General features: G+C 47.0%; 1 protein-coding gene across 5 annotated transcripts in view; it reads left to right on the top strand.

Annotated features, from left to right (window-relative positions):
* The first annotated feature begins 1,298 nt into the window (after nucleotides 1–1,298).
* PCNX4 (pecanex 4) overlaps nucleotides 1,299–25,324 on the top strand; it is a 348,026-nt gene continuing 324,000 nt past the window's right edge. For 2 of the 5 annotated variants that reach the window (XR_015299954.1, XM_086937961.1), the window contains exon 1: nucleotides 1,328–1,537. The gene's annotated coding sequence lies outside the window, so the exon portion shown is untranslated. Of the gene's footprint in view, nucleotides 1,668–25,324 lie in introns of all 5 variants that reach the window. The other 3 variants (XM_086937962.1, XM_086937959.1, XM_086937960.1) reach the window with 3 other exon arrangements.

The raw sequence follows: 25,324 nt of genomic DNA, 5'->3' as shown, positions 1-25,324 counted from the left end.
CTTCTTAATATAGGCAACAGCTCATCTGCACCTTATTTACTCTCCCCATGGGTGTGCAAGTTTACTTTATATTCGCCACTAAACTACCTCATGGTATAAAATTTTAGAGGGTCCTGCATCTGATTCTTTGTCAGGGCACTTACACAGTGATACCTTTACAGCCACAGAGATCTGCTCTACTGTGCGATAATATGCTGCATCACTAAATACTTATAAGGTCCCAAAGGCGAGACCGATTGAATTGCAAATGCTCGTTTCCATACTCCGTGCTAAAACAGATAGGATAAAACCTGTGTTATCAGCCTCTTAGCATTTAAATAATAAGACATATGAATAGGAGGAATTTACTAAAAATGTTGAGGGGGGCTGGTTCTCGTTCTTTAGGGAGTAGACCTTTTAAGGACAGCCTATAAAATGGTGTCGTAATCACACATATTACTGCTTTACAGGTTACATAATTGAGAGCAACCCATTAACGAAGGTCTTGTAAAGATAGTGGACGAACGTCTAACCTCTCCCATGGGAATCTCTCCAGGGAATACATGCACGTATATCTAATAAGTGTACGTGAGCCAGGAAGCATGTCCGAGTTAATATTAACATTGTGGCGAGGCATGAGTACATTTCAGCTGCAGGATGGACCTGTGTCTTTTATTCATTTTGTTCCAAATGTACATCTTTTAAATATTTATACCACAAGGGGCAGTTTAATCTCTGTAGACGGGATCAGTATTTATGAAGTGATCTGCACCTGGGACTTCTCATTTACAACATGCGGCTAGGCGGTGGAGTAGTGAAAATGAGCGGTAATCGGTGCCGTTCACTTAAGATAAAATAGAGTTCTCAGGTTTTATTTTCCACGAAATATTCTCTAGTCAGACAGCCCCAAAACAAGTTTTTGACCACTGGACACAACCTTGAATGCCGCACGGAGATTAATCTCGATCACATACGTTTCCTTGTGTAGATTTCACAGACACCCTTCATACACTGAAAATAAACGCACATCACGCTTCATGAGGCAAAGAAAGCAGAAACTAAACTTACAGATCACCAAATCGGAATGAGTAGGTGTGTGCTGGGAAACGGCTAGTCCACGGCAGACTGGTGATTCAAAAATGCAAAAGCTAAAGGCTCAAAACGTGGTCTGCATGTCCGGTAGTACCGTAGCTGTTCTCATTGGCCCTGACGCATCAGGCCAATAAGAACTCTCCTGCAGTGTACTAACAAGCTCTAGGATTGGCTGATGGCTTTCAAGCCAATCCTAGATCGGTTTGTTTTTGTTCTCCATAGCAACGATTGGAGGAACGGTTGGTGATAGAAAGGCACATATTGGCCCAACAATTGGTCACCCAACAGCAGGTAAAATTACGGACAAATGGCGTCCTTTAAAGAAACATCCACGGATAACGGACAGACGGCCGAAATTACGGACTGTCCGTGAAATTTACGGACGGTTGGTCACACTCACTCAAGCTGCAAGTCCACTGTAAGCAACCAACATCCAAGTCTGCGGGATTCATTGCTCTCTCGAAGGGTTAGCTGGTCTCTTTTTACCTGCATCCCTTTTCCAACTGCTATCTTTATTGTGCAGATTGAAACCGTCAGATGGAAAGCACAATTAATGATTCCACCTCAGCGTGTTGCACCTAGCAAGGTTTGTTTTGGTACGAGTTGGTTTGTTGCCAGACAAAATGCCATATGTTTGGATACGACGAGTCTTTAAATGTCCACAAAATGTGATTTTACATATGTTTAGTCTTTAAACCTCCAGTTTGCTGCTCTTTTGTATTTTTTAAAAGATGTACAAAGCTGTGCTGCCTTGTTTTATGCTGTAATTCAAGATCAACACGGTGCTGATGTAGTATCACTGCAAATAATATCTTAAACCCTTTATACCTATGTCTTACTCATAAGCCAACTATTTCATTAAATGTGCCCCTGCCATGAAGGTGTTCTGATTGCAAGATTAATGCAGTGTGATTGTTTTAGTTTAGCGAGTGCATATGGGGTAAGTACTAAGAACCTGTGTTTTACATATTTTTTTCAATTTGGGTAAGGATGAAGCTGGTTTGTCATTTAGAAACCCATGTAATTCCTGTAGTCTCTGTAAAGTGCGGAGGTCAAGTAATGCATGTTACACACAGAATAATTATACAGCCAAAAATATTTATGTGACAATTGCTTCTTTCCTTAACTGTGTAGGGCACCTACACTGTGTTTTCTTTAGGACACGCACCCTAGGTAGTCTACTAGACCCCTGCCCCCACAGATATTTGTAGGCACAAGATGTAAGCAGAAGTATTTTTTTGTGTTTAAAAAGTTTTTATTAGGAGTTTAAGAGATACACAGCTGTATACATGTTATTAACAGAGTAAAGAATTTGAAAATATACACATAAGGAGTAAACAAAACAAATAAAAGAAATTGGCGTATGGAGAATACATACGAATTGTACAAACATACAATAAATTATACAATGTACGTAAATTATATATAGGAGAGTTGCATCTATTTACTGACATGAAGGTAGGCGTACAGAGTCGTAGATTAGGAGGGTGGGTGTACGGGATGGTCGCGAGTCCATCGTGTAATCAAGGTGGCTTGTGCAGGTCAAAGTAGTCATCTAGCGAGGACTAGAGTTTTCTGAGTGGGGGACGCCACGGGATAGAGGCGAGGGCTATGTTGTCGGCTCCTCTTAAATTGGTGATCCAGTTAAGCCAATGGGGGAACAAAGCCTTGTTCGTGTTTTTCCAATTATTCAGAATGATTTTAACCGCTGCCGTCAGCAGAAGGTCGAGTAGGGCTTTATCGTTATTGAGTGTGGCGGCTTTGACAATTCCCAGGACAAGCGTTGAGAATTCCCTTGGGAGCATGATATGTAGGGCTTTGGAGATGAGATCAAAGATTCTGTCCCAATAGGAGGTGTCGCATGGGCATTTGAATATTAAGTGCTCAAGGTCCCCTCCCTCTTCCCTGCAGTTCCAGCAGGTGTCATTGTCCCTTATATTGTGTAGAAAAAGCCTCCTAGGTGTCCAGAAGGCTTTGTGGAGCAGCCAGAACTTGGTTTGTGAGAGTGTGGGGCTTATTTTGTGGTGTGTGGTGGATTCCCAGGTTCTGGCCCACTCTGAATCTGAAGTTGGTGTGGTTGAGAAAGAATCCCAATAGAGCTGGATTGGTTTGGTTAGGGACGATGATTGTGGAAGAATTAGTTTGTATATTCTCGAAACTTGATGGCCAAGTTTGTTTAGTGAAGTGAGGAATCCAGGGAGGGGGTGATGTCTTTCAGGTCCGCTTTCGCTAGTGCTACTTTAATATGTAGAAAGTTGTAGAATTCTATGTGGTGGAGGTGGAATCTGTTCTGTAATCAAGTCAAGTCAAGTCAAGTCAAAGAATTTGTATAGCGCACTACATACCCAGAGGGTTTCAAGGCGCTTAGGAAGGGGGGGGGGGGGGATTACTTGTCAAATATCCAAGTTTTAAGTTGCTTTCTGAATGCTAGGTGGTTCTGGGTAAGGCGAAGGTATGCGGGGAGTGAGTTCCATGTTTTAGCAGCTAGGTATGAAAAGGATCTGCCTCCCATGGTGGTCTTGTTGATGCGGGGTACAGTGGCGAGGGCTTGGTTGGAAGAACGTAGTTGGCGGGAGGGGGTGTAGAAGGACAGTCGTGAGTTGAGGCCTTCTGGACCGGTGTCGTAGAGTGATTTGTGTGCGTGGGTAAGCAGTCTGAAAGTGATTCTCTTATTGACGGGAAGCCAGTGGAGGTCTGTAAGGTGGCCAGAGATGTGTTCGTTGCGTGGGATGTCTAATATGAGTCTGGCTGAGGCGTTTTGGATTCGTTGGAGTTTCTTCTGGAGTTTTGCGGTAGTACCTGCGTAAAGGGTGTTTCCATAGTCCAGTCGGCTCGTGACCAGAGAGTGGGTGACTGTTTTCCTTGTGTCGGAGGGGATCCAGCGAAAAGTTTTTTTGAGCATGCGAAGAATGTTGAAGCAGGAAGAGGATACGGCGCTGACTTGTCTGTTCATTGAAAGTGAAGAATCCAGGATGACGCCTAGGTTGCGTGCGTGGTCTGTCGGGATGGGTGCTTTTCCGAGGGCTTCCGGCCACCAGGAGTCGTCCCATGCAGATGGGGATGTACCTAGGATGAGGACTTCTGTTTTGTCTGAGTTCAGTTTCAGACGGCTTAGTTGCATCCATTCGGCAACTTCTTTCATTCCTTCGTGTAGGTTAGTTTTGGCGGTGCTGGGGTCATTGGTGAGAGAAAGGATCAGTTGCGTGTCATCCGCGTAGGAGATGATGTTGAGGTTGTGTTGGCGTGCGATGGCCGCGAGGGGGCTCATGTATACGTTGAAGAGGGTGGGACTGAGAGAGGATCCTTGTGGTACGCCGCAGATGACTTCAGAGGCCTCTGACGTGAATGGTGGAAGACGGACTCTCTGGGTTCTTCCGGTGAGGAATGAGGTGATCCATTCAAGTGCTTTTCCTTGGATTCCGATGTTATTGAGGCGTTGTAACAGTGTTTTGTGGCAAACTGTGTCGAATGCTGCAGAGAGGTCAAGGAGGATGAGGGCGACGGTGTCACCATTGTCCAGTAGAGTTCGAATGTCGTCTGTAGCTGCGATGAGGGCGGTCTCAGTGCTGTGTTTTGCTCTGAATCCGGATTGTGAGGGGTCGAGGGATTTGTTGGCTTCGAGGAAGGCGGCGAGCTGGTTGTTGACAGCTTTCTCGATGACTTTGGCCGGGAATGGTAGGAGCGAGATGGGGCGGTAGTTTTTGAGTTCGGTGGGATCCGCTGTGGGTTTTTTCAGAAGGGCGGTGAGTTCAGCGTGTTTCCAGTCTGCCGGAAAGGTGGCGGAGATGAAGGAGCAGTTGATGACGTCTCGGAGGTGCGGTGCTATGACGGAGTCTGCTTTGTTGAAGATGTGGTGAGGACATGGGTCTGTGGGAGAACCTGAGTGGATGGAGTTCATTAGGCGGATGGTGTCTTCAGTGGAGATTGGGTTCCAATCGTTAAGGGTGTTCGCCGGGGGAGGATGATCAGCAACTGGTAGGGTGGGTTGGTTTCCGGGTTGGTTGTCAAAGCTGTTGTGGATGTCTGCAATCTTGTTGTGGAAAAATGAGGCTAGGGAGTCGCAGAGGGTTTGAGAGGGGGTGATGTCGTTGGAGTTGGCCGAGGGATTGGAAAATTCCTTGACGATGTTGAAAAGTTCCTTGCTGTTGTGAGCGTTGTTGTCAAGTCGATCCTTGAATGCTGTTCTTTTGGCCTTTCGGATTAGTTGGTGGTGAGTGCGGGTGGCGTTTTTGAAGGCGTCCTTGGTGCTGGTGGTTGGGTATTTTTTCCAGGTCTTTTCAAGGGTGCAGCAGAGTTTCTTGGACTTCTTTAGATCATCGTTGAACCAAGAGGCCTTCTTGCTGCCAGGTTTGTTTTGACGTTTTTTCAGTGGCGCTAGGGTGTCAGCGGTTTTGGATAGCCAGATGGTGAGGTTGGCGGCGGCTTCGTTAGCGTTGGATGAGAGGGCTGGGGTGTTTTGAAGGAGCGAAGCGGAGATTTGGTCCGTGGTGATTTTGTTCCAGTTTCTTTGCAGGGTAGGTTGGAGGTGGATGCTGGGTTTTGGTTTGTTGTAGGTGAAGTGGACGCAGCTGTGGTCAGTCCAGAGGAGGTCTGTGGTGAGAGTAACGTCCCTTCAGAGAGTTGGTGGGGGAAATGTATACCTCTTTCTATCCAAGTAGAGTAGTTTAGAGGTTTCCCTTTATATGTTAAAGCGTTGTTGTGCCAGAGCGACTCCCAATTTGAATTCTGGAATTGGTGTGGTAAGTGTTTGCTGACTAGGAGAAGAGCCATTTTGGTGTTTTTAAATATAGGGCCCGAGCCTAAGTTGGGTCGAAGTTTAATGGTGAGCAGAGCGGAGGGGTCGAGGCCATGTAAGATGGATCTTTCCACGGCAAGCCACACCGGGGTATACTCAGTCTGTGGGGATATAGCTTGAAATCCGCCAAGTTGACTCCTCCTAGGCTTTTATCTAATCGTAGTTTTTTAAAACTGATTTTGGCCTTCTTGCCCTGCCAGAGAAAGGAAGAAATCAGCTTGTCTAATTTACTGTGGAACTCTTTGGAAAGGATAAGTGGAAGCATTGTGATGAGGTGGTTAACTAAGGGGGATATCATCATTGTTCTGGTTTCTATTCGGCCCCACCATGTGATGAATCAGGGGGACCAACCGTCAAGCAGTCGTTTGATTTTGGCAAGGGTAGTGGTCTCATTGTGTTTGAGGGTACTTAAGAGGTCATCAGTAAATTCTATCCCCAGGTATTTAATCACGTCAGTTTGCCCAGTTAGACCAGAGTTGCCTAAAACTTCTCTAGTGTTGTGGATGTTTAGAGGTTTGACTTCGGATTTATCTCTATTTAATTTGTAGCCGGAAAGGGAGGAGTATTTGTCAATTGAGGACATAAGCCCAGCAATGGAATTTGTAGGGTCTTCTGTTGTAATTAAGAGGTCATCAGCATACGCTGCTAACTTTACTCGTGTGTCCCCGAAGGAAACACCCGCTATGTCTTTGTTATTTTTGATGTCTGTAAGGAGGGGTTCAAAGGCTAGGAGGAAAAGCGCTGGGGAAAGCGGACAGCCTTGTCTGGTTCCCTTGTGAAGTCGGAACGGGTTGGATAGGGTACCGTTTATAGCTATCCTGGCAGATGGGGCGGAGTATAGGGCCATCACCATCTTGGCAAAGGAGTCGCCAAGGTTGAATGTGTGCATGCAGTGCTGGAGGAAGGACCACGAGACCTTGTCGAAGGCTTTTTCCGCGTCCAAGGTTATCGCTACCATAGGGGAGGAAGAGGCCTTTGCTTTCTCCAGAAGGTGGCACAGTAGTCTTGTATTATCGTTTGACATACGGTGTTTTAGGAAGCCAACCTGCGCGGGGCTAATTAGTTTCTGAAAGACGGAATTTAGTCTGGTCGCTAAGATTTTTGCATAAATTTTGCAATCAAGGTTTATCAAAGAAATGGGACGGTAGTTTTTGGTGAGGAGAGGGTCTTTCCCTTCTTTGGGTATAACTATGATCGTAGCTTCACTCATCGATGGGGAAATACTTCCGCTGGATGCTGTGGAGTTAAAAAAGTTAAGGAGCGGGGGGCTGATTTGGTCTGTGAAGGCTTTAGAGAATGTCGCCGTGAAGCCGTCCTGTCCGGGGGCCTTATTGTTCTTTAGTGTATTGATTGCTGCCTTGATCTCTGCGCATGTGATGGGGGAACCTAGTTGAATCTTATCTGTTTCTGATAGTTTGGGGAGATGAAGTGATTCAAGGTAGTCAGTGCAGGCTGACATATCTAATGGTTTGTCGTTTTTATAGAGGTCTTCGTAAAATGATTTGACCGTGTCAAGAATATTAGATAGTTTTGTGTGTTTTGTTTCTGGAATCTTTTATGGAAGATATGGTGGATAGCTTCTGCTTGTGTTTAAAATAGGAGGCAAGGAGTTTCCCTGCGTTGTTGCCCTCACAAAGTTTTAGGGCCTTGAAATGGTTAATCCACACCCCCGCTCTTTTACTGGTGATGGTGTTGTATTCGTATTTCATTTTGGTTAGTACTTCTAGTGTTTTAGTGTCTAGTGGGTTGGACTTATATTGGGATTCTAAGGTTCCAATCTGTTGTTCTAATGACTCTAGCTCCTTATTTAGTGTTTTGTTAGTCTTGGCTCTGATATTGATGATGACCCCTCGGATTTTGGCTTTGAGAGCGTCCCATAAGGTGTTGGGTGTGGTGTCTTGGGTGTCATTTAAGGTTAGGTATTCATCAATGGCGTTTGCTATTAGCAATTTGTTTGCGCAATCGGATAAGGTTTCATCGTTGAAACGCCATCTCTTGGGGGGAAGGATCGATTTGGAACCCGCAAGCTTGGTGCAAAATACAGGCGTGGTCAGAAATTAGTTTAGGGGCTATTTCAGTTTCCTCTATCAGGTGTGTGAAGGGGCTCGAGATCAGGATAAAGTCGATGCGTGAATATGATTTGTGTGGGGCGGAATAAAAAGTATAGTCCCTTCCGTCTGGATTTTGAAGGCGCCAATAATCTTTTAGACAATATCTGTCACAAAGGCGAAGGAGGGCTTCGTGCGAACGGGAGGGGTGGAAGGTGCATTTGGATTGTCTGTCTAATATCGGGTCAAGGGGGAGGTTGAAGTCGCCCCCTACTATCAGCAAGTCATCTGGAGGAATGGGTTCTAATGAGCGGGAGACCGAGTCCCAGAATTCCGGGTCATCAGCATTTGGGCCGTAAATATTTATTACATGCATGGGGTCATCTTCCCTTAGTAGGTGTGTTATGAATAGGCTTCCTTCTTTGTCATGAGAGTGTGAAACTAGTGTCAGATTGGATTTTTTCGCTAGTAAGGTGATTACCCCTCCTTTTTTGTGTGCCGCTGGCGAGTTCAATATATGTGACGCCCAGTGAATGTTCAGGAACTGTAAATCTTCCTCGGATAGTTTGGTTTCCTGGAGTAAGATAATGTCCCCCTTTGATTTGGCGAGATATTCAAAAACTTTCCTCCTTTTCGCCGGATGGTTGAGGCCCTTGACATTAAGAGAGCTTATGTTAAGATCATCGGCTAATGATTTTGTATTAGACATCGGAATGAGGTTGTGTCGCTGAGTAGTAAAATGGCAATCGAGCGCTACTGGTGTAGGGTGTCATGGATTGACCACATCGACTGGGCGGTCGGTGTGGGAACTGGATCTTTGTACTAAGGTTGTGTGGGTCAGTGTGAGTAGATACAACTCTAAGGACAGGGTGTAAGGTACAGCATTTAAATAAGATTTGAGAATGCAGTAAAAGATGAATGCCGTACCTGTAAGAAATGAACATAAGCAAAAGGCAGTACAAAACATAAAGAAAGTCTGTTATTCTCTGAACTCTTTTTTACTCCATTTTCTCCCCCCCCCCTGACAAAACTACCCGCGTTCCCCCACTCCTCCCCCCCCTTCCTCCCCTCCCCCCAAAATCGTACATAGGGAGTACGACGGCAGTACCGTGCTAGGTGGAACAGGAGTAGTAGACTACTAGCTAGTAAAAGTCCCTAGATAACAAACAGCATAGTATCAATAAACATGTAACTTGTCTTATATAACAACCATTTTTTGGGGTGAGTAAGTGCCACTATAGATAGCAGTAGTAAGTGGTAGTGGAATGAGAACAAAAACATTTCAAGCTAAGATATTAAAGATTAACATTAGAGTGCCATTGCAGTGAAGCACAAGACCTGCAGGTTTTTAGATGCAGAGTCTTTTAGATTGTAGAGTTGTAAACTTCATGGAAAACATATGACCCAACTTTAAGAGCATAAACTCACGATGCAGAAGAGTGTTCAGGTGAGGTGATGGGCTTCGATGTTGAAGCGGACGTCATCAGACTGAAGAACATGGCGCTAGATTGATATCAAGCCCCTTTGAGAACAGGCAAAGGCTTGTTGGCATTGATTACAAGTAGACAACATGAAGTCATATGAGCAGATGGAGTTCACGTTTTCCTTTTGTTCGAGAGGCCGGTCGATAGATCCATTTCTTGTTAGCGTCGATCTTCGAGTAGGTCTGCAAGGGCTCTGGGGTTCGTGAAGAATCTTGGGTGGCCATTTACTACGATTATGAATTTTGCAGGACCTGCGAAGGAGAAGGCAATGTTTTTGGATCTGAGTTTGTCTCGGAGTTCCAGGAAACCTTTACAGATCGCTACCGAGTCTTTTGAAAAGTCCTGCGTAAAGATGATTCTATGTCCTTCCCACGTGATGGAGTGGTTTTTCCTTGCGAATTGGAGGATCATCTCGACATGTTGAAATCTGAGCGGTTTGCATATCAACGGTCTGGGGCCTTTGGAGTTTCTAGTAGCGAAGGTGAGGATCCTATGTGCCCTATCCAGTTCAAGGCCGTGTGGGAATTCTATACTGGTGATCATAGGTATCCATGATTCAAGGAAGGCCACGCATGAATCTGCGTCTTTTTCGGAGTTCTCCAGAACGCCAAAAATTCTGATGTTCCCTCTTCTGTTCCTATCTTCTAACTCCGCGTTATGGCGTTTGAGTTAGTCCGTGGTGTTCTCTAGGATTTGGATCTTAGTCGCTGATTGTCGTCCAGTTCTTCCACGTCGCTAATACGTTGTTCGGCTGCTCCCAAACCTGTGTTTTTTGCATTCATATCGGCTCTAATCGCTGTGAGTTCTAGTTGCATAGAGTCGGTATTAGATTTGGTAGATTTTGAAAGTTCGTGGAGGTCTGCAAGTTTTCTAAGGATCATTTCCATCGTGGCAGCCATGTCCGATCTGCTTTCAATGGGGGAGTCCGAAATTAGTGGGTCTGGCTTCACCTTTTTGGTAGTGTTTCTGTCCTCTCTGTTCGCCATCACGATGTGTTGAGGGTTATTGGACCCGGCCCTTTTGGCAGGTTCACCCGAGACTTTTTACTTTTTCCTAGCCTGTTTCTGTGACCTGGTGTTGGTGATTTTAGGCCTCTGCGCACTTTTTCATTGTGGTACAGTGTAAAGTGCTTGAGCTCTCTGTGTATGTGTGGTGAGTGACCTGCCATCCCATAGGAATGAATGGGGAATATGTATGCCCATGGTAGTTCCTGATGTGTGGGGAGTGCAGGGTCGAGTTTGATATGTACGAACTCGTGAGATTGAATGCTGCGTAATGGTCTATGCGGCATGACTGTGTCTAGTGTAGAAGTGCCACTTTTAGAAGTTGGCATATTTGTGTAATTTGTGTCTGGCGTGTGATTGGCTGGTGAGCCTGGTCCAGGAGTACCTGGGCCTGCTTGTGGATTGACTGTCTGGTTTGAGGGTGACAGGGGCTGGGGAGCCCCAGGAGGTTGTCTGAGTCAGCCCGTGGATGAAAGGCTGCATCTGCTGCCAGGGAAGTGGGAGGAGATGGCACCTGGGAGTGAATGAGGCTGTGCCTGCCTGCCACTATGCTGGCTCCACCTCCCGCTGGGCGGCTGTCGCCTCTGCCCCTCACAGTCAAAGGAATTCCCTATAACCAGTTCTAGCTGATTCTCACACTGCCTGTACCCTTTAGACAAAGGATTTTATAGTATAAAAAGGGGCTGTGTCCCCTTCCAAAATGTTCTTGTTTTTGGACTTGAATCTGCCAGGGGTGTGCTGCTGCTTGGGCTCAGGGGAAGGCTTGCCTCCCTGAGCCCTGCCCAGCCCCTGGATACCTGATGGACTTGTCCTGGACCTCTGATGGACTTGTCCTGGACCCCTGAAGGACTTTTTGCTGGACATTGCTGCCCAGGACTTCTGGGGACCCCTTTGCCTGGCTCTCCTGCCCCCTTCACTCATGGGGGCTGCTTTAGTGCTTATAGCGCCGGGAGAGCGCTTTATTTTGACCCATAGCGAGCGTGTCGTATCACGCATTTTGCGTCAGGTTTGGCAGGTGCCCACCCGGCATTGCCCTGTGTTGAAATTCCCCGCCGTGGTCTCGGCAGCGCGACCAGAGCCGGTGGGCTCGTCAGGAGAGCCGCGCTGCCATTGGCTGGCCCCAGGAACAGTTGCCGCGCAGCTATTGGCTGCCCACCGGAAGTAGAGGTCCGGCCCGCCGCCTGGTTGTGGCGGAGCCGGGAGGACGTGTTTTCCGCGTCCCCCTGCCTGGTGGAAGCTTATGCGTGTATTTCCTGTCTCCCGTGCCCAGAGGGAGACCGGAGAGGAAGAAGGCGTCGGCTGCTGTGGGCCTCCCGTGACCGAGAGGGAGATCCGAGATGAAGAGGAGCCCCGCCTGCTGCCCCAGAGGAGTGCCCGGTGGAGCGCGGTGCAGCGGATCCCTGCGAGGCTCTCAGGAGTGAAAGAGCCCCGCCCGCTGCCACCGCCGAGAGAAGCGCTGCCGCATCAAAGGAAGAGGAGCCCCTGCCCCCGCAACAGCCCGGTGAGTGTTAGAGGGCTGAGGGGGGGGGGGGTCCGGGTGCCCAAGTGGTGCTGCCGTTGACGGGACAGGATGCTCCTGATAGTTAGGGCAGCCCCGGATGGCAGTGGGCCGCCCCACCGTTCTTCCCGAGCCCTGATGGCTCCAACGAGGGGGCAAGTTGTTTTTCGAGCCCCGAGGGGCTCAGGGACACATTTCAGTTTGTAGAGCCCATGAAGCTCTAAAGAGGGGCCATATTGGTTTTAAAGAGCCTGAGTGGCTCAAGAGCATGTTCGCTTTAAGGAGCTAGATGGCTCCCTCGCCCCATGATGTCTCAAGAGCCTGTGTGGCTCCAGCAGTGGGCGCAGTTCGCACCTAAGGGTCAGTGAGGACCCTGTTGATGCTTTAGTTCCCAGCTGCCGAGCAATTAGTGTGCAGCTGCACCGTTTAGGTCTTGGGATTGTCCTCAGGTGCCCAGCAAGTAGTGGGCACCTGCTACATTTAGGCTTGTGCTTGGACTGGCGCTGCATGGCAGCGCACCCTGACATTTGGACACAGGGCGTCTTAGCCCCAACAAGGCCATATGGCCTAGGGACTGCCACAGGTGGTGGCTTATGTAAGTTTTGCGCAATGTGGTTACCTGCTATGTTTAGGATGGTAATTGCCTACTGTGTGTTTTTGCGCTATTGAGTTGTGTTGGGGCACCTCTGAATGTTTTTATGCATCATGTGTCTTTCTTTCCCTGCGCTGCACCTCTGAATGTTTTAGGCGTCATGTGTCTCCTAGCGCTGCACCTCTGAATGTGTTTGTGATGCATCATGTGCCTTGTTCTTAACACCGCTGAATGTGTAAGTTTATGCATCATGTGTTTCCCTTTACTACTCCTCTGAATGTATATTTATGCATCATGGGTAATGTGTTCTTACCTATACCCCTAAATGTATTTTATTCTTAGGGGGTTGTTTTGCCTAGTATAGTTATACTAGAGAGGTTATGTGTCCATGCGTGATCTAGGCCTATGGTTATTAGTATTGCGTAGTGTATACCTACCTTTACCAGTAGTTACTGGTTGTGATTTATAACTGTTATTTTGTGCTATACTTATACTAAGTTCTAGAAGTGCTATTTCTAAAAGTGTTGATTCTGACAGTGGCCCATGTGGCCCTGTCCTGTACATAATCCCATGTGAATATTGCCCATGCCAGTTGGCACAATGTTCATGTGTGATACTATCTGATGTGTGTTTACAATACAGAAGTTATTTTTATAATAACCTTGTGTGGAGTTCCTTTTGTGGTGTGCCTGGGATGTTGTTGCTGTTGTGTGCTGGCGCAAATGCTTTACACATTGCCCCAGAGTTTAGCCTTACTGCTCGTGCCAAGCTACCAAGGGGGTGAGCAGGGGTTATCTTGGCGTGTGACTCCCTTGCCCTGACTAGAATGGTGGTTTCTGCCTAGCTTTGGCGTCAGCCTTAGCCAATGGCCAGTTCTAACAAGGGTTGATTGCTATGGGAAGCAGGGTGGTCCCGTGTAGAACCGGCAAGAAGACACTGCGGGCTAATGATGCTGATCTCGCACAAAAGCAGGACAGAGCCGCTGCTCGTCTGCTGTGCTTGGGGCTTCGTGAGGGGTCCGGGCACAGAAACTAAGGCTGGTAGGACAGTGGAGCACAGCCTTATGAAAGCGCGGAGTGTTTATGGAAGCGCAGTACCTGTGGTCTCTTTCAGCGAGAGGTGGAATCAGCGGCACATTAGGTGGCGGGCTGTGGCTCTGACCATGAGGAGACGCTCGGTTGTGAGGGCAGATCCTGGCGAAAACGTGTCTGGCAGCGCTGGGCATGAGCAGTCGCTCCTATGCTTGGTAGAACTTGGTGGAATCGCTCTGATGCAGGAAAATCCCTCTAGGATGATAAAGTTGGGCATTTAATAGGAGACAGGAGCTCATCGTGTGTCCATGTAGTGTATTCTCGGAGGAACCGCCGCCGCCATTTTGGGGTCAGGCACGTCGTGCTGATTTCTAGCTATCGAGTCGGCTAATTGGGCTCTTCTCACCGCATGGTAGCCTTATGGGGCGATTCTAGGTGTCCGTTTCACTTTCCAGGCATGTGGTGGGCGGCTGTTGATTGTGGATAGCTTTCCCGGCGCTCAGTGTCAGGCGCTGTTTTCGCGACAGGGCGCCGCCATTTTGTCTTCTACCCGGTCGGAGAGCGCTCGTATATCAAAGTTAGCAAAAGACCGCAAACGGGCAGCAGCAGACGGTTTTCACTTCATCGGAGGGCTCCTCATGTTTTCAGGCGCTGGATCCTTGATTTTGGGTTGTGCACATGTGGGGAATACAGGGATAGACTAAGAAGTCGCTCTCTCTGGTCCACAGAGCTCCCGGTTTAGGCGGCCATTTCCACTGCCGTCCAAGCCACGCCCCGTAAGCAGAAGTATTTTTAAAGATTTTTCCTATTGTTTCACTCCAAACCTTTACAGTTGACTTTGCTTTATTTCTCACCTACATAAATGTAAAGAAGGTTATATTATACTAAATCTGGCAGTGTCGAATTTGTGTAGGTTTTCATAGGGGATTTAGAGTTAGTCTTGTGATTTTGGCTTAATGCAATATTTGCCCTCTCATATTGGTTTGATAATTCTTTATTGGTTGCCATGATGAATTAGATCCCTGGGACAACTGCAGCAGTCATTTTTTAAATGGTATTGAAGGATCGTTTGACCTGACCATTTCTTATGCTCAATGGGTCTGTCGTAGTGCTGGCCCATCCCCCTCCAATTCCATATTCTACCCGAAGCTCCACAAAGTCACGTCCTGGAGCATTGCACATTGCAGAACCTTTCCCTCTTTGGCGGGTGAGGGATTTGGTGCTGCCCGTTGCTTATTGTGCATTCTTGACAGCATGTACCTTCACTGCCCTTTAACAGCATTTATATAAATCTTTGAGGAATTTTTTGGAGATTGTTAGCGAGTCAGGAATAGGCAGAAAACAAACATGATAGTCGTGGGCTAGAGTGGGTAGGGGCTTGAATCAGTTGTGTGAAGTGCAATAGTTCAAGATCCTCTGTAAGGGAAGATGCAGAGCCTCAATTTATAGAATCAAAATGTAGATTGAGGTCTTTCAGGATGAGAAAAATCATGTGCCCTAGGGCATAAGCTGGTACAATATTCGTTGGGTCAGTAATAAACTACGAGGCAGGGCCAAGTGGACGATATGTTAAAAGGTCAGCTAAGGTACAGCAACCACAAAGTTACAGGGAGAAGTGCACTGCTTCACAGCCCTCTATCTTTATTTCAGAGAAACCCCATTTGAGGTGCTGTTTAAAGATGATCGCAATCCCTCCACCCCTTTGGTCTAGTCTGCCCTGCCTCAGGATTGCGTAGTCTTGCGAAATGGCATCAAGAATATCAGGCCACCGACCGGGATGGGAGCCAGGCACCTCTCGACACCTAGTGCGCTCACAAGGAACAGAAGGCACCTCAAGAATTGTGGAAACAAGTGCTCTTGCGTAGCGCAGGTGTCTAACACACTCCAAGCGGTATAGAAACATCTCTCTAATGTGCTAATTATTTGTGCATTAGTACACTAAACCCAACACTATTGGCTCTGCCAGTGCTTGTTCTACTTGACTTTATCATTCACCTCTGCCAGTGATTGTTCTCCTTGACTTTATCATTCACCTCTCTGTCCACTGCATTTTCCTGTGTTTTTTAGGTCTCGCGACCTATCGATGTGCGCAAGCGCTTCGAGCGTGGCGAGAATTCATGTCGGCAAAACACAAGTCAAACCAAAGGTCTTTCAGCCCCGCGGTTTTCTTGCAGTTCCCGTGTACATGCACGCGCATCGCATGCAAGCCCAGCCTCTCGCATTCCCAGGCTCTCCCGCCCCCATCCGGCATCAGGCTTCTCCTCCCCTAGCAGCACTCCTCCCACACCAGCACCTCCCCTCACCGCAAACACACCCTTGCCCTAGCAGCACTCCTCCCACACCAGCACCTCCCCCCTCCCACACCAGCACCTCCCCTCTCTCTCCCCGCAAACACAGCCTTGCCCTAACAGCACTCCTCCCACACCAGCACCTCCCCCCTCCCACACCAGCACCTCCCCTCTCCCACACCAGCACCTCCCCTCTCTCTACAAAAGAACATTTCTCATTGAACCTAGTCTTACAGATAAATGCTGGAACGCAAATTCATTCGCTGGCCTCACTTCTCCCCCCTAATTGCTTACCAGCCATGTCACACACCACCATTTGCTGTGCCTCGCATCGGAGCATCAGACCTTCTCGTTCCCCTCATTAACAGGCTTCCCCGCCCCTAAAAGCTTCCTTCAGCGATGTTCTTGTTAGTTTGTTTACTTCTGTGGTGAATCATCAGGAAGTGCTTGTATTTTAAGTGACTACAAATGTATATTACATTTTGCGCCAAAGCAGTGTTCCTGTCCCTTTTACTGATACGTGTTGCGTTTTTACACACATTGATACAGTTGCTGCTGCAGTATCACAAAGATGCAGACAACGTTTTTTCCTTCTGGAAAGCAGATTGCGCTGGAAGAGGAGCGACTTTTGTTTCAGGTCACCATGCAAGACAACAAAAATTAATACTTGCAAAAAGGCAATGCAAATGTTCTTTTGTTTCTCATTTTGCCGTAGGCGTCATTGGGGATACATAAAGCACAGGCATTTTAGCTAAATTGTAAACAAACTTGTTGAGGAAAGGTTTCGATGAGAAATTAAAGGCAAGCTGATCAGGAGGAGACAAAAAGAGGGTCGCCAAAAGAGGAATGTGGGGGCTGTAAACCGGACCCAAGAAACCGATCCACAGACTGGAGAGGCAGCAGGCGTCCAGCAGGGGACAAGCTGGTGAAACTCACAAAGGAAATGAAGTCGCAAGGTTGGTCTTCGTTTCCCCTCCGCAGATCAAGTTACACCCCTGCCCTGCTGGGTATCAGCGGGGGGAGGGGGGCCTAGTCAAAGTGCACGGAGTCCCTGCAGTCTTCAGAACAGAATATTGCAACGTGTACAGGTCGAGTATTTAGTGTTCAGCTTACCAGAGTGCTGAAGAATCAGGATATATCATCCTCATCCCATCCCAATGTTTGACGAGAGTCACAGGGAGCCCCAACTGTTTAGAGTTAGGTGCATGAAAGGCCCCGTTCTAAACTATAGTTACTTGCTTCTAGAACGGTCACGAAAATTAGGAATCCTAATAGTAAAACAGCATTTATAGCCATTAACAAAGATTTCCAATTTTGAAGCACTTAAGGAAAGGAGCTAATATATTCACATCTCAGTCAGAGCAACTTCTTTGTGCAATGGATCCATCGTCTTTGCTGCTGTTGATTGTACGATTCATCCATTGGCAAAATCAAGCACTGGATGTCATGCCATTTCCTCTAAGGTCACACCAACAATATCAGAGCATCCACTAACACGCAACGTCACTCACACCCACGCAAGCCCACTATCGCCCACGCCACGCCACTCACACACGCCACGCCACTCACACACGCCACGCCACTCACACACGCCACGCCACTCACACACGCCACGCCACTCACACACGCCACGCCACTCACACACGCCACGCCACTCACACACGCCACGCCACTCACACACGCCACGCCACTCACACATGCCACGCCACTCACACGCCACGCCACTCACACACGCCACGCCACTCACACACGCCACGCCACTCACACACGCCACGCCACTCACACACGCCACGCCACTCACACATGCCACGCCACTCACACATGCCACGCCACTCACACATGCCACGCCACTCACACATGCCACGCCACTCACACATGCAACGCCACTCACACACGCAAAGCCACTCACACACACGCAGTGCCACTTTCACCCACACAGCACCACTCACAGCCACGCAACGCCACGCAACGCCACTCAAACCCACGCAAGCCCACTATCACCCACGCCACACCACACTCACCCACGCCACACCACACTCACCCACGCAACACCACTCACCCAAGCAACGCCACTCACCCAAGCAACGCCACTCACCCACGCAACGCCACTCACCCACGCAACGCCACTCACCCACGCAACGCCACTCACCCACGCAACGCCACTCACCCAAAGCCACTCACACCCACGCAGTGCCACTTTCACCCACACTGTGCAGTGCACAATAGGTCTCGCAGTAGGAAAGTTGGAGCTATTGGTTTTGTAAATGACAAAGCCCTTTATGTTTTTAAAATGAAAACAAAAATAAAAGGCATTGTTATTTGCAATTGTAATCGCTCCAACTTTCCTACTGCGAGACCTATTGGCAACGCCAGTGCTTGTTTCTTCATTTGGTGCTCTCCATAGTCCGACAGCTTTTAATTCATTCACGCACTTTCTCATAGAACCATAATTACAATTGGCACATATTCGCTATCGCTGTGCAGAGAGGCTTCACTCAGTGCTTAGAGGCGACTCCGTTCAGAGTATGCCCTGTACAAGTCATATGCTTAATGAAAAACAGCTATAGAGACATATTTGTATTGTATTGTATGGCATATTTGTATAGCGCTGAACTGTCACCCATAGGGTATCCTGGCGCTTGACTTGGTCAGCCATACGTAACTTTGTGCTGCCTTATAACTTTACACCAACCTGGGGAAAAGGTGTGTTTTCAGACCTTTTTTGGAGGAGGAGAGGTCCTCTTTACTTCTCAAGGACAAGGGTAAAGCATTCCATAGCTTGGCTGCAGTGAACCTAAACGAGCGCCCGCCCATCCGCGTCCTTAGGATTTTAGGGATTACCACTCAGCATGCAGAGGAGGAAGGGAGAGATCTAGTAGGGACATACCAGGAGAACATCATCTGCAAAGAGGAGGGTCCCTGGCCATGAAGGGCCCTGAAGACAAGACCTAGTGCTTTAAAATCAATGCGCCGGGAGATAGGCAATCAATGGAGGTCCATGAGCGCCATAGAGGATGAATCAAGACGTCGTCTGGAGAGAGCCAGCTTAGCCGCCATGTTCTGCACTCGCTGCAGTTTACCCACTAAGGCTGCAGGCGCGCCCAAAAGTAGCGCGTTGCAGTAATCAAGCCTGCTTAAGATGATACTACGCACTACCTCTGGGCGGGCATGAGCCGGGAGGAAAGATAGAATATTCCGCAATGTTCGGAGCAGCAGCATGCACGTTGCCACGGTTTTGTTGACAAACGCGTCAAGCTGTAGATTGGATTCAAACAGCACCCCCAAGTTTCAGGGGATGTATGACGTTACAACGCATACTTTTACCACGCATACCATTACAACGCGGTATTTACAACGCATACCGTTACAACGCATAGCGCTTAGAGGTGCTGGATAGTGGTAAGTATAATTTTATATTCCAACTCCAGTCCCCGTGGACACTAGGGAAGGTGTTGGATATAAAATTATACTTATTCCCTATCCTAGAGCGCCCCCCAGCGCAATGCGTTGTAATGGTATGCGTGGTAATGCCTGCGTTGTAGTGGTAGTGCGTGGTAAAAACTTCGTTGTATACCGTTTCAGGTGGAGACTGCTGCTGCCCCCGTGCCCTGGAAGGAAGGAGGCCAAAATTCCGGTTGCAAAGGGCGAGGAATACGATCCGAGGAGCAATGCAATACCTCGGTTTTTGAACTATTAAATTGCAGTGAATTCAGACTCGGCCATTCTGCAGTAGCTGACATGCTACGGTGATAGGTCTCCTGAGTCACGGCATCCCTACCCTCAAACGAGAAGATGAGTTGCGTGTCGTCCGCATAGTTGATGACCACAATGCCAAAGGACTTAATTAAACTGACCAGGGGGCAGAGATATAGATTGAATAAAATAGGGCTAAGTGCCAACCCTTGCGGTACGCCCTGCCCCACCCGCCTGATGTCTGAATGGTAGGGCGGCAGGGCTACCACCTGGTGTCTGTCACCAAGGTAAGAGACCAACCAGTCAAGGGCCACGCCAGATACCCCAATCTCCTCTAGTCTCCTGATCAGAATGGCATGGATGACCGTATCGAACGCGGCCGACATGTCGAGCAGCACAAGAAAGGCTGCTCGACCAAGGTCGACACGCGAGCGAAGGTCATCCAAAGCGGTCACCAGTGCAGACTCAGTGCCGTGGGCTGGTCTGAACCCAAACTGAGCCTCGTCCAAGCAGGTGTTGGTCTCTAAGAAGCTGGACAGATGTTTTGTCGCCAGTTTTTCCAAGATCTTAATTGGCAGAGGAAGCCATGAAATAGGCCTGTAATTTGCTGAGCTGGTCGGGTCCAGTGTGTCCTTTTTCAAAAGTGGAGATACCACGGCCAACTTCCAACAATCCGGGACTTGAGCTGTACTGAAAGACTGGCAGCAGATGGCGTGAAGAGGGGGGAAAAGCTCTTCTTGAAACAGTTTCCAGTATTTATATGGCAGCTGGTCAAGGGAGGAACCCGACGCGATCCCGTTCACCACGGTGCAAAAATCCTCAAAGGATGGGAGGGGAAAACTGTTCAACCGAGCCTTCCTAGCAGCCGACTGGACAAAGAAATACTTGCACGAAATAGGTTACCCATACTTTGCAACATGAAATAAAATGTATGAACTATGATACAGACTGTATTACTGACTTGCTTTACCAAAAGCGTACTTGCACCACTTTTTGAGAAAGATGTTCACGTTTTTGCATGTATAGTTCAGGAGATGAATAAACGTACCATTAAAGACCTGTTTCTACATCTTTACTACTTTCAGTTTTCAGCACCAGCAGAACCCATCCCACTTATAGCTTGGATTTATTCGTTTAAGTGATGTGTCCTCACATAACTCCACAACATAGTCCACACTTTTAACAAAATACAAAACTGAAATCTCCTAATTAGTGTTCGTCTCAACCCCACTAAGTATTACTCAGTTACAGCAGCAATTGCAGCTACAGGGTTAGTTCGCTAACAACTTTGCAGTCCTAGATTTGAGGTTATTTGATCATTCTTCTGTACAAAGTTGTTCAAGCTGTTAAGTTCCTTTGTGGATGTTGCTAGACAACAAACTTCATCTTATGTCATACATTATTTTGTTTATGACCTCTTTTTATTGACGGTTTACACATTCTGTAGTAGGCAACCTGCTACAATTTGGTCTGTATACGTTTACTATCAAGTCACAACCAATAATACATTGTTTCAGCATTCTAAACCGATATCGATTCGCCCTCACTCACCAAACCCAGCCGGTAACGTTGTCTTTTACTCCTTATTTGCCTCTCTGTAGGGCTGGTGCAGATTACCCCTCTATAGTTCAATTTTCCCCAGATTATATCCTACTTTTTGCAGCATCCTCTGCCATTATATATCGCCGTCTCTGTGATCATACATGTATCCATGTCCTTCACCCAGTCCCAGAGTAATGGTGCTTCTGAGCCCACCCAGCGTCTAGCTATGTTGCGTTTCGCTATCTTCATTCCCAGTGTTACCCATGTCTGGTCTTTGGGGCTCAGATCCGTCTCCTCCCAAATATTCAGAAGACCTAGTTTAGAGTCCTGTTCCGCTATCCCTCCACATACACTTAAGGTCCCGCTATCCCCCCACAGAAGTGTATGTGTCACTTCTTGCCAGTAATTTATTATCTCTGATCAGTCCCAAATCAGGTGATAAAATGTGCCTGCCTGCCCACAATCTCTCTGGCAATATTTCATTTTGTCAGTCCATTACTAATTTTAGCTGTTGTGGTCCTAGGTAAGTATACTCTATGGAGTATTTTAAGTTGTATGAGTCTTAATTTGGCTGATATGGCTACTTCTCAGGGAGAACTCTGGGCCTCTTGCCAGTCATCATCTTCCAATACCCGCAAATCTCGTTGCCAGAGGTCTGAGTTTTTCGAGGGGTCAGAGGTATTATATATTGGCTTTTTATGGGAAACGACCTTAACAACGCGGTCAAAACACTGCTGTACATGTAGATCGCTGCTTTTACAACGTAAGTAGTTACCATGACTTGCACCGGAGGGCACTCTAGACTAAGGAATAGTGTGATTTACTATTCCAACGCCTTCCCTACTGTACGTAGGCTGGAGTTGGAATAGTAAATCATACTATTCCTAAGTCCAGCGCCCTACAGAGCAAAGGCGTAATGACTTGCGTTGTAAAAACAGCGATGTAATATACCGTGATCTAAATGATTGCGTTGTTACATCATAGATCCGCTTTTTATATGTAAAGGAAATTACATTATTATCCATATAGTCTGGGAGGAGCCTGTCCTTTAGGGGTGAGGCCTCTTGGGGGTTAGTTCCCTGTGGGATAGCCACCCGAAGGGAGTGTCTTGCTTGGTGTTATCTAAATGATTCTGTAGGTGCCAAGTCATATTTTGACTGGAGTTCACTAATGGGATCACCTGCCCTCTTTTCCAAAGGTCTCCCACTGACGTGATCTCTATGCAACCCACTTGTTGAACCATTTGCTTGGGTGCAATCCCCCTAGTCTCTCACTTACCCTGAGTGGCCGTTTCAGAGTCAATGTATCATTCCTCCCCAATCTTTTGTTTTTTTTTATGCCAGAGGATGATTGTGGGGGCTGTGGGTCCTGTCAACTTTTTCCCTTTAGGTTTCGTTTAAAGAGCCCTCTGGTATTCTTCCTCTCACAATAAGTGCCTGTCCATTGTATAAGCTGGGTCGTCCTAGGGTCTATGTACCCATTGGTTAACTACCGTCAACTGTGCTGCCCAATATTCACTTTCTAATCGTGGAAGTGCAATTCCTCTGTCGTACCACCCTCGTACTAGCTTCCGCATGGCTATTCTGAGGGGCTTCCCATACCATAATAAATCTCGAACTTTACTCTTTACCGCTTGGAAAAATGTTGGGTGGACTATAAAGGGAGCATACTGTAGAGCATTTAAAAATGCGGTAATGCCATCATCTTGTATAACACAGCTTGTCCTATTAGTGAAAGCTGGCGTTTCCTACATTGCTGAGCGTCGCTGCGCAGGTGTCCGTGTTGTTTGTATGTTTTGTGTGAAGAATTGATCTGGGCTGTCCTTCACGAATATTCCCAGATATTTGAAACCCTCTGTTACCACCGCAGCCTCACATCTCCTTGGCAAGGCTGGGAGAGTTCTGCTTAACACATAGATAGTGGATTTTGACCAGTTAATCGAGTATCCTGATTGTTCTCCCAAGTTTAGGAGGATAAACATGACTCAGGCTATCGAGTTTTGGGGAGAAGCCAGATGTAACAGGATGTTATCCGCATAGAACGATATATTATCTTCCCTTTTATGCCCTACATTTTTTAATGGCTTTTCTGGGCTTTAAATGGTGTCAAGGGTATTTACACTTTTATTCTTAGACACTATAGTGTAGCTTTGCTGTGTAGTTTGGTTTGTTATGCTGGATGTTGGACTGTTTAAATTAAATTGCATTTATATAGCGCTTACTGCCAGATGAGGCATTGAGGCCCTTTTGGCACTTAATATGCTACCTGGGAGTCCAAAGTTAGTAGTCAGCCCATTAGTTATTGGGTTAGTTTTGTATGCTCATTCCATGCATTCAATGCAGTTTCTTTGTGGTACATTGTTGACTTTGTGATCATTAGAGGGCGGCTATGAGAAGCATTGGCTTGCTAGAACGAATACATATTATGTTTTCCAAAAAGAGCTTAAGGCTGATCGGCTTGAGATTTAGAGTAACCTGTATTCAGGAGAGGCAAGCAGAACGTAGAAGGAAGTAGGTGCATTAAAAAAATAAGGTATGGAATTTCTATTTTTCAACCATAATTATAAGGCATATAGCTGGTTGAGAATTTGTGCATGCTATTTGTGGATGTAAACCTGTTGAAAGAAACTGTTTCAAATTCGGCTCCTAAGGAATGTAGCTTACACAATCTTTCCAGAGGCAATTAAAAGGTGGCACAGATTATCCCCACAGTGAAAAAGGATGCACAGTGCTTGTTAAGACCACTGTACTTCAAGCAATGCCTTGAGATTTAGAGTAACCTGTATACAGGAGAGGCAGGCAGAACGTAGAAGGAAGTAGGTGCATAAAAAAAATAAGGTATGGAATTTCTATTTTTCAACCATAATCATAAGGCATATAGCTGGTTGAGAATTTGTGCATGCTATTTGTGGATGTAAACCTGTTGAAAGAAACTGTTTCAAATTCTGCTCCTAATGAATGTATCTTACACAATCTTTCCAGAGGCAATTAAGAGGTGGCACAGATTATCCCCAAAGTGAAAAAGGATGCACAGCGCTTGTTAAGACCACTTTACTTCAAGCAATGCAACAAATAAAGCATGCCCTGTTAACCCTATTTAAAATCTGAGAACACCCCAGAGAAACCCCTTTTATATATCTACTTCAGCTGTATATTCAATACCATAAAAGATCATTACAGTTTATGCAAATCATATGTACTATACATAAACTCTACATATAATATAAAACCTATGTTATGTAAACACCCACCAACTTAAAAATGTAGCAAGCAATTGTTAGACACATTGCAACAATCATTAGTATATTCAGTGCATGTTTGTGACCCACACAATGCCTGGTTCAGAAGGTGCTGTCCTCCGGGTCCACCTGAAGAGCACCCCCATAGAACAGATACCATTTCCTCAAAACTGCTCTCAACGCAGCAGCTAGAGAGGTCACGGGAATCAGGAAATACGATCACGTCTCACCAGCATTCAGAGAACTAAAATTGCTCCCAATCAAACTGCGTGCCAGATCCAGAACTGCCTGCCTCGCACATAAAGCCCTGCACACAGGAAAACCTGAGTATTTGGCTGCCAAACTCAAGAGGGCTGGTCAGACAAGGAACCTCAGGAGCTCCAGTACCCTACTACTCATCCCCATGAAAACACGCAAACAAAAAACTGCTGCACGGTCCTTCGCTGGAAACAGACCCAAAATCTGGAATGCCATCCCAGTTGGTATCAGGACTATCCTGTCCTTCACAAAATTAAAGAAAACTTAAAGTCCTTTTCCTCAACCGCTCCCTCCTGAATGGATAGCCACCATCAAAATGATATCCCCTGCTCGTCGTCTCTTCCTGACATTGTAGCTCTAAGACTTACCTCCTCCCTGCTATTCGACCCAAACTACCCCCCCACCCCCCCTTAATTGGTTCAACCCCAAGACAACGTGCATTCTGAGGTTATCTCAGGACTCATGGACTACCTCAATGCTGCCCATCACACTTGGACTTCCGAACCTAATATGTAGAATCCTGCTTTATTGTATCAACCCCAAGACAACGTGCATTCTAAGGTTATCTCCGGACTCACATACTACCTCAATGCTGCTCAGCACACTTGGACTGCCAAACTTATATGTAGAATACTGCTTTTTGTATGAATCTTGTTCAAAAACAGTTGTGAAGCGCTCCGATACACTCGGGTCAGGTTAGCACTATTTAAAACTCCTTAATAAATAAATAAATGTCCAGCAGAATGGATGTGTCTGAGGTCACCTTACAGGATCCATCTTGC

The sequence above is a fragment of the Lissotriton vulgaris genome, chromosome 9 (assembly GCF_964263255.1).
Source record: "Lissotriton vulgaris chromosome 9, aLisVul1.2, whole genome shotgun sequence".
Taxonomy (NCBI): Eukaryota; Metazoa; Chordata; class Amphibia; order Caudata; family Salamandridae; genus Lissotriton; species Lissotriton vulgaris.
The sequence above is the reverse complement of the archived record's forward strand: the minus strand, read 5'-3'. Positions and strand labels throughout refer to the sequence as shown.